The following is a 9,548-nucleotide window of genomic DNA, read 5'->3' as shown; positions in this document are numbered from 1 at the left end:
ATAATAATAATGTCAGAATATTATTTACAGACTGATTTAACAGACGATCACTGCTGCCACGATCACTGGAAAGTCTGGGCGAGAGGCTTCCACAGAGGAGCGCCCAGTTTGCACCAGCTTTCTAAAGACGTTATTTACTTCACTCAAACTGCGTGTGGCTATTAGCTGTTAGTGAATTAGACATTGTTTATCAATGAGGCTCATTTGCATAGAAAGGGGCAATTTTTGTGCCAAATATATGCATATTACCTCATTTAAATACGCGCAGATAACACCGGAGCACCGAGACGCAATCTGCTTGGCAGCGCAGTTAGTGGAGCATTTCACCCTCTGCGCGTGCTTTGTGAATTAGACGCTATCTGTTTGCTCCATTTTTACCGGTTTAGCGGCCGCAAAAGCCACGCAATCCTTTTGTGAATTCGGCCCTCACTGTGGATACTTGATACAACCCCACTTTAAAAAAAATCTAAACTGTCCCTTTAAATTTTACTTTCAGGCACCTAACTGTAAAGAGACTAAATTTTGTGATCTGCATGTTGATTTTCACTGGAGTTCCTTCTTCCAGGAAACTGGTAAACAATTAAATCACAACTGAAAATGCTCATCAGGACACAAACACATTCTTTGTAGTTAATGAGCTCAAACACCAGCGCGGTCCATTAACACAAAACAGTCTTTACCTTTGGAGGCGAAGCTGGCGAGCTCCGGTGTGGGCAGGATGTTTGGATCTGTGAGAGACGACACAGTCAGCATGGAGCTCCAGGTATTTAATCAACAACACGTCATCACACACTGCAGCATCACTGAGTCTTTATTCTGCTGTCAATGCTTCCTTTCATCATCACTGACCGAGCTCACACCAGCGTGAATTAAATTAAAGCAGGAAGTGAGCTAGTTACTAATAATGTGAATGTGAACGTGAGCAGAGACTTCATCATGAAAAACCCAACATGGATGTGTTTAAAAAAACATTTGAGGATTTACATTGAAATGTCTGTAACTAATGGAGAGAGACAAAACTTGACGAGTAGAGTTACTGTGCTCACTGTAGTAATTAATTACCCTGTCATTTCCCAGTAAATACCTGTGGTTGTATTAACATTAAAAACTTAAAGTGAAAAAATGTCGTTATAGAATCTGTTTCAATCTTCATTGATCTTCCACCATGTAAAGTCATATTGTGATGAAGACAGAGACAGCGAGCAGTACAGACAAAATATTAAAGTTATAAGACGAGATGAAAAAGACGAGACACTGTTAATATCGAACATTCAGCCTGACGTAGAATCAAAGTGTCAGTTAGTTAAAACATTCATATAAGAAGCGTTCACGTGAGGCAGTCCACAGAAACAGTCAGGACTTACTGCGGGTGCCACATGTCCGGAAACATTCATTTTCCGTTTTAAAGCGGTTGGCGTTACCGCCGCAACCGCCATACCAGAAGGGAGAGCATGCACCGATGTCTTTGTCAAAGAACCACTGTTGGACATACTGCGCACACTGGACACCAGTATCAGCATCCAGCTGACACTGGGCTGAAAGCAGAACACACACATTTACTACAAACACGAACAACAGTCCTCTGGAGCAGCAGCTCTGTAACCATCAGAAAACCTGCACTCGTCCACTGCGAGCGCACTATGCTTTAATATGATCTTAACTTTGATATTTAATATTAAAATGAACTGACTCATACATGTTAAGACCTGCTGCTCCGAAGAACACATGCAGTCTGATGAGGAATACATGTAGACATATGAATCATTCCAGACAAACAAACACCAAACGGATTTAGTCTGATCACAGTTCGATATAACAAGGAAAGTGTAAAGAAAAGATTTAATACAACACAGCTGATAAATAAAAGAGATGAGATAAAGACAGAAACATACAGCATGCATTCAGAGAATATATCAGTAACAACTAAAAACTGCAGGTTTGAGACAGTTTTCATTAGTTTCATTTATTGACCTGCTACTGATAGAAAACTTTACGTTTGTGGCCGTACTGCAAGTTTGGATATTGTGGCGTGTAATAAAGACTCCAGCCTCTAGGGGGCACTAACAGGGCTGAAGACTTCAAGGCCTCTAGTCTCAGGTCTCTGGTAACCAGTCACCAGGCTGATCCATAAGCTCCAGGATTTTCTTCCCTTTTACTGCAAAATATCTCAATACATGTTAATTAATTAAGTGGGTGGGGAGTGTTTATACGTGGCCTTTTATATTTATATTTGTATACAACATTATGCTATAACAATGTTATACTAGACTATATACTAGACTGTCAGACTCATGATGGAAAGTCTGTCATAGTGCAGTATTCCATAACAAGTTTCCTAATAATGTATGCCATTAAAACAAAAGTGAAGTATGCGCTTAAAAATTGAAATGTGTCATAAAAGTATTGTAAGTCATATATGTTATTATATTCATGCGGGGGCCGCATTTTTCAAAGACGCCGCACTTTCGCCGCATGAATCGCCGATTTCCGCGTAAAATGCGCAAAATATGCGGGGCTTGCATGATTTCATAATCTCGCATTTTCGTTGCAAGAGGGGTTTTCCTTGTGAATGCTCTCTGTAATGTACAAACAACTGTTGTGTCTCTCTGAGGCTTGCTGTGCGCGTCACGTGATGAGACAGAGCGCGCACTAGGCAGAGTCGGTGTGATGTTTCTTCTCCTTCTGTGGGGAGGAGGGAAGAAACCTTCCAGTGAAATAACTCTCGATCTAAAAGAGCTGGTTATGATTTTAGGCATGAATGTGGGATTTGGCCTCAGAGTAGCACTGCGGTGCCAAAGAGCGCGTGACAGGTCTCTGTCGCCTGACTCCTTTCAAAAAGCGCTTAACCAGCGGGTGCGCAAAAATGGATCTCTCTCCATAGCCTTCATGACATAATATATATTTTATTTATTTATTTTTACATAAGTTGTAGCATATTCTAGCTACAGAACTTGTTTGACTCAGCAATGTTTTGTAAGTTTGAGCCATGTGTTTATTAAGGTCTGAAATAAAACAGGATGAGAACTTAAATATTCCCTGCACTTTCTCTGATGCAGTATGCTTGCTTATCATAGGAAGTAATTAGAAATGACTACATTAAGGTAGTAGCCTAGTGAGAACAGGGTGTTGGGGGAATCACTTTTTTCCTCTTTTTCATCAAACCGCAGTTTTTGCAAGTTCCCGCAATTTTTACAAGTTCCCGCAATTTTTGCAAGTTCTCGCAATTTTTACAAGTTCCCGCAATTTCATCGCATGAAATTGCATAAATATCCCGCATATTCCATCGCATTTTCAAGAAAACGTGCCGCATAATCAAGGATTTTTGCCCGCAACAATCACAAAAAAACTCCATTTCCATTCCATTTCCATTTTTCTGGAAGGACTGATAGTATAGCATGTTGAAAAAACTGAAAAAAATAAATAAATCATAGTATATGTCCAAATAAAAAAAAATAATCATGGTATAGTATGTTGAAAAATGTCTTAGCATAGCATGTCAAAAAAACCCTGAAAAAAACAATCATAGTATAGTATAGTATGTCAAAAAATGTCATAGTATAGCATGTCGAAAAAAACAGAAAAAAATCATAGTATAGTATGTCGAAAAATGTCATAGTAAAGTATGTGGAAAAATGTCACAGTATAGCATGTCAAAAAAAAACTGAAAAAAAAAAAAAAAGCATAGTATAGTATGTTGAAAAATGTCTTAGCATAGCATGTCAAAAAAAACTGAAAAAAATCATAGTATAGTATGTCGAAAAATGTCTTAGCATAGCATGTTCAAAAAAAAAAACGGACAAAAAAATCATAGTATAGTATGTCAAAAAATGTCATAGTATAGCATGTCAAAAAACTGACAAAAAGTTGTAGTATAGTATGTCGGAAAAAAATCAAACAATAGTATGTCGAAAATGTAATAGTACAGTATGCTGAAAAAACTGAAAAAAAATCACAGTATCGTATGTTGAAAATTGTCACAGTATATAGTGTGTCGAAAAATGTCAAAGTATAGTATGTCGAAAAAACTGAAAAAAAAAAGTCATAGTATAATATGTCAAAAAAAAAAAGTCATANAAGTCATAGTATAATATGTCAAAAAAAAAAAAGTCATAGTATGTCGAAAAATGTCTTAGCATAGCATATCAAAAAACTTAAAAAAAATTCATAGTATAGTATGTCGAAAAATCTGTTAAAAATGTCATAGTAAAGTATGTGGAAAAATGTCACAGTATAGCATGTCCAAAAAACTGAAAAAAAAAATAAAATCATAGTATAGTATGTCAAAACATGTCATAGTATATATAGTAAGTCGAAAAAACTGCCAAAAACGTCATAGTATAGTATGTCAAAAAAACTGATAAAATTTTTTTTTTAAAAATCATAGTATAGTATGTCGATGGCCAAAAACCTGAAAAAAAGTTGTAGTATACCATGTCGCAGAATGTCACAGTATAGTATGTCAAAAAAAAACTGTTTAAAAAAACCCCCAAAACAAAACATGATAGTATAGTATGTCGAAAAAACTGTCAAAAATGTCATCGTAAAGTACGTCGAACAATGTCATAGTATAGCATGTCCAAAAAACTGAAAAAAAGTTGTAGTATACCATGTCGCAGAATGTCACAGTATAGTATGTCAAAAAAAAACTTTTTAAAAAAACCCCCAAAACAAAACATGATAGTATAGTATGTCGAAAAAACTGTCAAAAATGTCATCGTAAAGTATGTCGAACAATGTCATAGTATAGCATGTCCAAAAAACTGAAAAAAAGTTGTAGTATAGTATGTCGAAGAATGTCATAGTATATGTAGTAAGTCGAAAAAACTGACAAAAACGTCATAATATAGTATGTCAAAAAACTGAAAAGAAAGAAGAAAAAAAAGTCAAAGTAGAGTATGTCGAAAAATGTGTTAGCATGGCATGTCAAAAAAACTGAAAAAAATGTCACAGTATAATATGTTGAAAATACTGAAAAAACGTCATAGAATAGCATGTTGAAAAATGTCATAAGGGTAGGTGTGTTCTTCTTTGTGTTGTCCCCTGTGTTTCTCCGTAGAGCCTCGCCACAGGTTCTGCCCTTGCCCTCCTTGCTGTGGAGAGAGGTTGACTACATCGGCATCTATTCTGCTCAGGACGTGGTGGTTAAAACGCCTGGAGAGCATAACAGTTGGGACCAGTAGGCAACTTTGGCAGCTTCAGTGCTGTGTGTTGGTCATAGTTTGACAATACCTGACTTATGGTGTACCGTAATGAGGAATCTCTACTCACGTCTGGAAGGACAGTGTTGACAGTGTTATGTTGAAATATTTCATTTGAATGAGTAGTTAACCTGTTTATTTAGTTCACTTTCTTTAAATTTGAAAGAAAGTAGTGTTTAGTTAATGCTAACTTCATTCGTCTTTCTTCATTGTGTTAATAAACTTTTTTTTACCAATACATCTGTTTCTCCCCCTGCCTCATTTCATTCTTACTTTACTTTAGGAAAAATGTCATAGTAGAGTATGTGGAGAAAACTGGGGAAAAAAAATGTCGACATTCGAAAAATGTCATAATATAGCATGTCCAAAAACTTCACAGTATAGTATGTAAAAAAAAAAAACGTCATAGTATAGCATGTCGAAAAACTGAAAAAACGTCATAGTATACCATGTCAAAAATGTCTTAGTAGAGTAAGTCAAAGAAACTGAAGAAAACTTCATAGTATAGCATGTCGAAAAATGTCAAAGTATGTTATGTCGAAAAGACTGAAATATGTCATGTTGAAAATACTGCAATAAAACGTCATAGTATAGCATGTCAAAAAAACTGGGGGAAAAAGTCAGTATAGTATGTCGAAAAACGTCATAGTATAGCATGTCAAAAAAAACTGGGGGAAAAAGTCAGTATAGTATGTCGAAAAACGTCATAGTATAGCATGTCCAAAAAAATGAAAAAAAATCATAGTATAGCATGTCGAAAAAAAACTACAAAAAAAGCGGTCAGAGCAGGGCAATTAGAAAAAAACTGAAAAAAACGTCATAGTATAGTATGTCGAAAAACGTCACGGCATAGTATATAAAAAAAACTGGAAAAAATGTCATAGTATAATGAGTCGAGGAAAATGGAAAAAACGTAGTATGGTACGTCGAAAAAACTGAAAAATACGTCATAGTATAGTATGTCGAAAAAAACTGAAAAAACGTCATAGTATAGTATGTTGAAAAATGTCATAGTATAGCATGTCCAAAAAACTACAAAAAAAGCCGTCAGAGCAGGGCAAGTCATAAAAACTGAAAAAAAGTCATAATATAGTATGTCGAAAAACTTAATAGTATAGTGTGTCGAAAAATGTCAGTGTAGTAAGTCGAAAAAGCTGCAAAAAAAAATCATAGTATAGTAAGTTGAAAAAAAAATGAGAAAAACGTCATAGTGTAGCATGTCGAAAAAAACAAAAAAAAGTCATAGTATAGTATGTCGAAAAATGTCATAGTATATAATGTCGTAAAGACTGAAATTAATGTCATGTTGAAAAGACTGAAATAAAACGTCGTAGTATAACATGACAAAAATGTCTTAGTGGAGTAAGTCCAAAAAACTGAAGAAAACGTCATAGTATAACATGTCGGAAAATGTCGAAAAAAAACCATCATAATGTAGTATGTCAAAAAACGTCGGAGTATAGTAAGTTGAAAAATGTCACAGTATAGTATATTAAAAAAAACTGAAAAAAACTGTGGGAAACAAAAAAAAATACGTCATAGTATAGTATGCCAAAAAAACCTGAAAAAACGTCATAGTATAGCATGTCGAAAAACGTCATAGTATAATATTTTTCTAAAATGTCAGTATAGTAAATCGAAAAAGCTGAAAAATATGTCATAGTATAGTAAGTCGAAAAAACGTCATAGTATAGTATGTCGAAAAAAAAGTCATAGTATAGTAAGTCGAAAAAACTGAAAAAAACCCCGTCAGTATATCATGTGAAAAATGTCATAGTATAGTATGTCGAAAAGACTAAAATCAATGTCATGTTGAAAAGACTGAAATAAAATGTCATAGTATAGTATATCAAAAAATGTCAGTGTAGTAAGTTGAAAAAGCTGCAAAAAACGTCATAGTATAGTATGTCGGAAAAAACAAAACGTCATAGTATAGTACGTCGAAAAAACTGAAAAAAAGTCAGTATAGTACGTCAAAAACTGAAAAAAAGTCATAGTATAGTACGTCAAAAAAAAAGAAAAAAAAAGTCATACTATAGTATGTCAAAAAAACCCAAATAAAATCATAGTATAGTATGTCAAAAAAAAAGAAAAAAAACCCCGTCATAGTATAGTATGTCGAAAAAAAAGTCATAGTATAGTACGTCAAAAACTGAAAAAAACATCATAGTATAGTATGTCGAAAATGTCTTAGTAGAGTAAGTCGAAAAAACGTCATAGTATAGCATGTCGGAAAATGTCAGTATAGTAAGTCGAAAAAGCTGAAAAATACGTCATAGTATAGTATGTCGAAAAAACTGAAAAAACGTCATAGTATAGCATGTTGAAAAATGTCATAGTATAATATGTCGAAAAGACTGAAATTAATGTCATGTTGAAAAGACTGAAATAAAATGTCATAGTATAGTATGTCGAAAAATGTCATAGTATATGTCGAAAAGACTGAAAAAAAAAAACTGTCATAGTATAGTATGTCAAAAAAACAGAAAAAAAAAACAGTCACAGTATAGTATGTCAAAAAAAAGAAAAAAAAGTCATAGTATAGTACGTCAAAAAAAGTCGAAAAAACTGAAAAAAAACCCCCCCAAAACGTCATAGTTTAGTATGTTGAAGAATATGAAAAAAACGTCATAGTGTAGTATGTTGGAAAAATGAAAACATCGTCATAGTATAGTAAGTACAAAAAAAAAAAGTCATAGTATAGTATGTCGAAAAAAACTGAAAAAACATCATAGTATAGTATGTCCAAAAAAAAAGGAAAAAAACCCGTCATAGTATAGATTGTCGAAAAATGTCAGTGTAGCAAGTCGAAAAGCTGCAAAAAATGTCATGTTATAGTAAGTCGAAAAAACTGAAAAAAAAGTCATAGTATAGCATGTCAAAAAAAGAAAAAAAAAGTCATAGTATAATACGTCAAAAACTGAAAAAAAAAACGTCATAGTATAGTATGTCAAAAAAAGAAAAAAATGTCATAGTATAGTACGTCAAAAACTGAAAAAAAACCCGTCATAGTATAGTATGTCAAAAAAAAAAAAATCATAGTATAATACGTCAAAAACTGAAAAAAAACAAACTGTCATAGTATATTATGTCGAAAAGACTGAAATCAATGTCATAGTATAGCATGTCGAAAATACGTCATAGTATATTATGTCGAAAAGACTGAAATCAATGTCATAGTATAGCATGTCGAAAATACGTCATAGTATAGTATGTCAAAAAAAAGTCATAGTATAGTATGTCAAAAAAAAAGTCATAGTATAGAACGTCGAAAAAATTGAAAAAAAACACGTCATAGTATAGCATGTCGAAAAATGTCATAGTATAGTATGTCGAAAAATGTCAGTGTTGTAAGTCGAAAAAGATGCAAAAAACGTCATAGTATAGTATGTCGAAAAAACTGAAAAAACCCCCGTCATAGTATAGTATGTCAAAAAAAAAGAAAAAAATAAGTCATAGTATAGTACGTCAAAAACTGAAAAAAAGTCATAGTATAGTATGTCAAAAAAAGAAAAAAAAAGTCATACTATAGTACGTCAAAAACTGAAAGAAAAAAAACATCATAATATAGTATGTCGAAAAATGTCATAGTATAGTATATCAAGAAAACTGGAGAAAAAAACCAAAACAAAACAAAAAAGTCATAGTATAGTATGTCGAAAAAACTGAAAAAACATCATAGTATAGTAAGTCGGAAAAACTGAAAAAACATCATAGTATAGTAAGTCGGAAAAAATGAAAATGAAAAAAAAAGTCATAGTATTGTATGTCGAAAAAACTGAAAAAAAACCCCCAAAACGTCATAGTTTAGTATGTTGAAGAATATGAAAAAAACGTCATAGTGTAGTATGTTGGAAAAATGAAAACATCGTCATAGTATAGTAAGTAAAAAAAAAAAAAAAGTCATAGTATAGATTGTCGAAAAATGTCAGTGTAGCAAGTCGAAAAGCTGCAAAAAATGTCATGTTATAGTAAGTCGAAAAAACTGAAAAAACATCATTATAGTATGTCGGAAAAACTGAAAAAAACGTCATAGTATAGCATGTTGAAAAATGTCATACTATAGTAAGTTGAAAAAGCTGCAAAAAATGTCATAGTATAGCATGTTGAAAAATGTCATACTATAGTATGTCGAACAAACTGAAAAAAAACGTCAGAAAAAAAACAACACAACGTCAGTATAGTACGTTGGAAAAGCTGCAAAAAAAAGTCATAGTATAGTAAATCGAAAACAATTTAAAAAATGTCATGGTATAGCATGTCAAAAAACTATTAACTTCATAGTATAGTATGTCGACAAAACTGAAAAATGTCATAGTGTAGTATTTTGAAAAACTGTGGAAGTCATAG

General features: G+C 33.0%; 1 long non-coding RNA gene across 1 annotated transcript in view; it reads right to left on the bottom strand.

Moving 5' to 3' along the window:
• LOC126391535 (uncharacterized) overlaps positions 1–3,546 on the bottom strand; it is a 5,073-nt gene extending 1,527 nt beyond the window's left edge. The window contains exons 1-2 of the long non-coding RNA XR_007570087.1: positions 1,365–3,546; positions 681–728 (exon numbers count right to left, since the gene is read on the bottom strand). This is a non-coding gene — a long non-coding RNA (uncharacterized LOC126391535). The remainder of the gene's footprint in view (positions 1–680; positions 729–1,364) is intronic.
• Between the last annotated feature and the right edge of the window lie 6,002 nt (positions 3,547–9,548).

This window comes from Epinephelus moara, chromosome 6 (assembly GCF_006386435.1).
Source record: "Epinephelus moara isolate mb chromosome 6, YSFRI_EMoa_1.0, whole genome shotgun sequence".
Classification (NCBI taxonomy): Eukaryota; Metazoa; Chordata; class Actinopteri; order Perciformes; family Serranidae; genus Epinephelus; species Epinephelus moara.
Note: the sequence above shows the minus strand (reverse complement) of the source record. Positions and strands in the feature narration are given on the sequence as shown.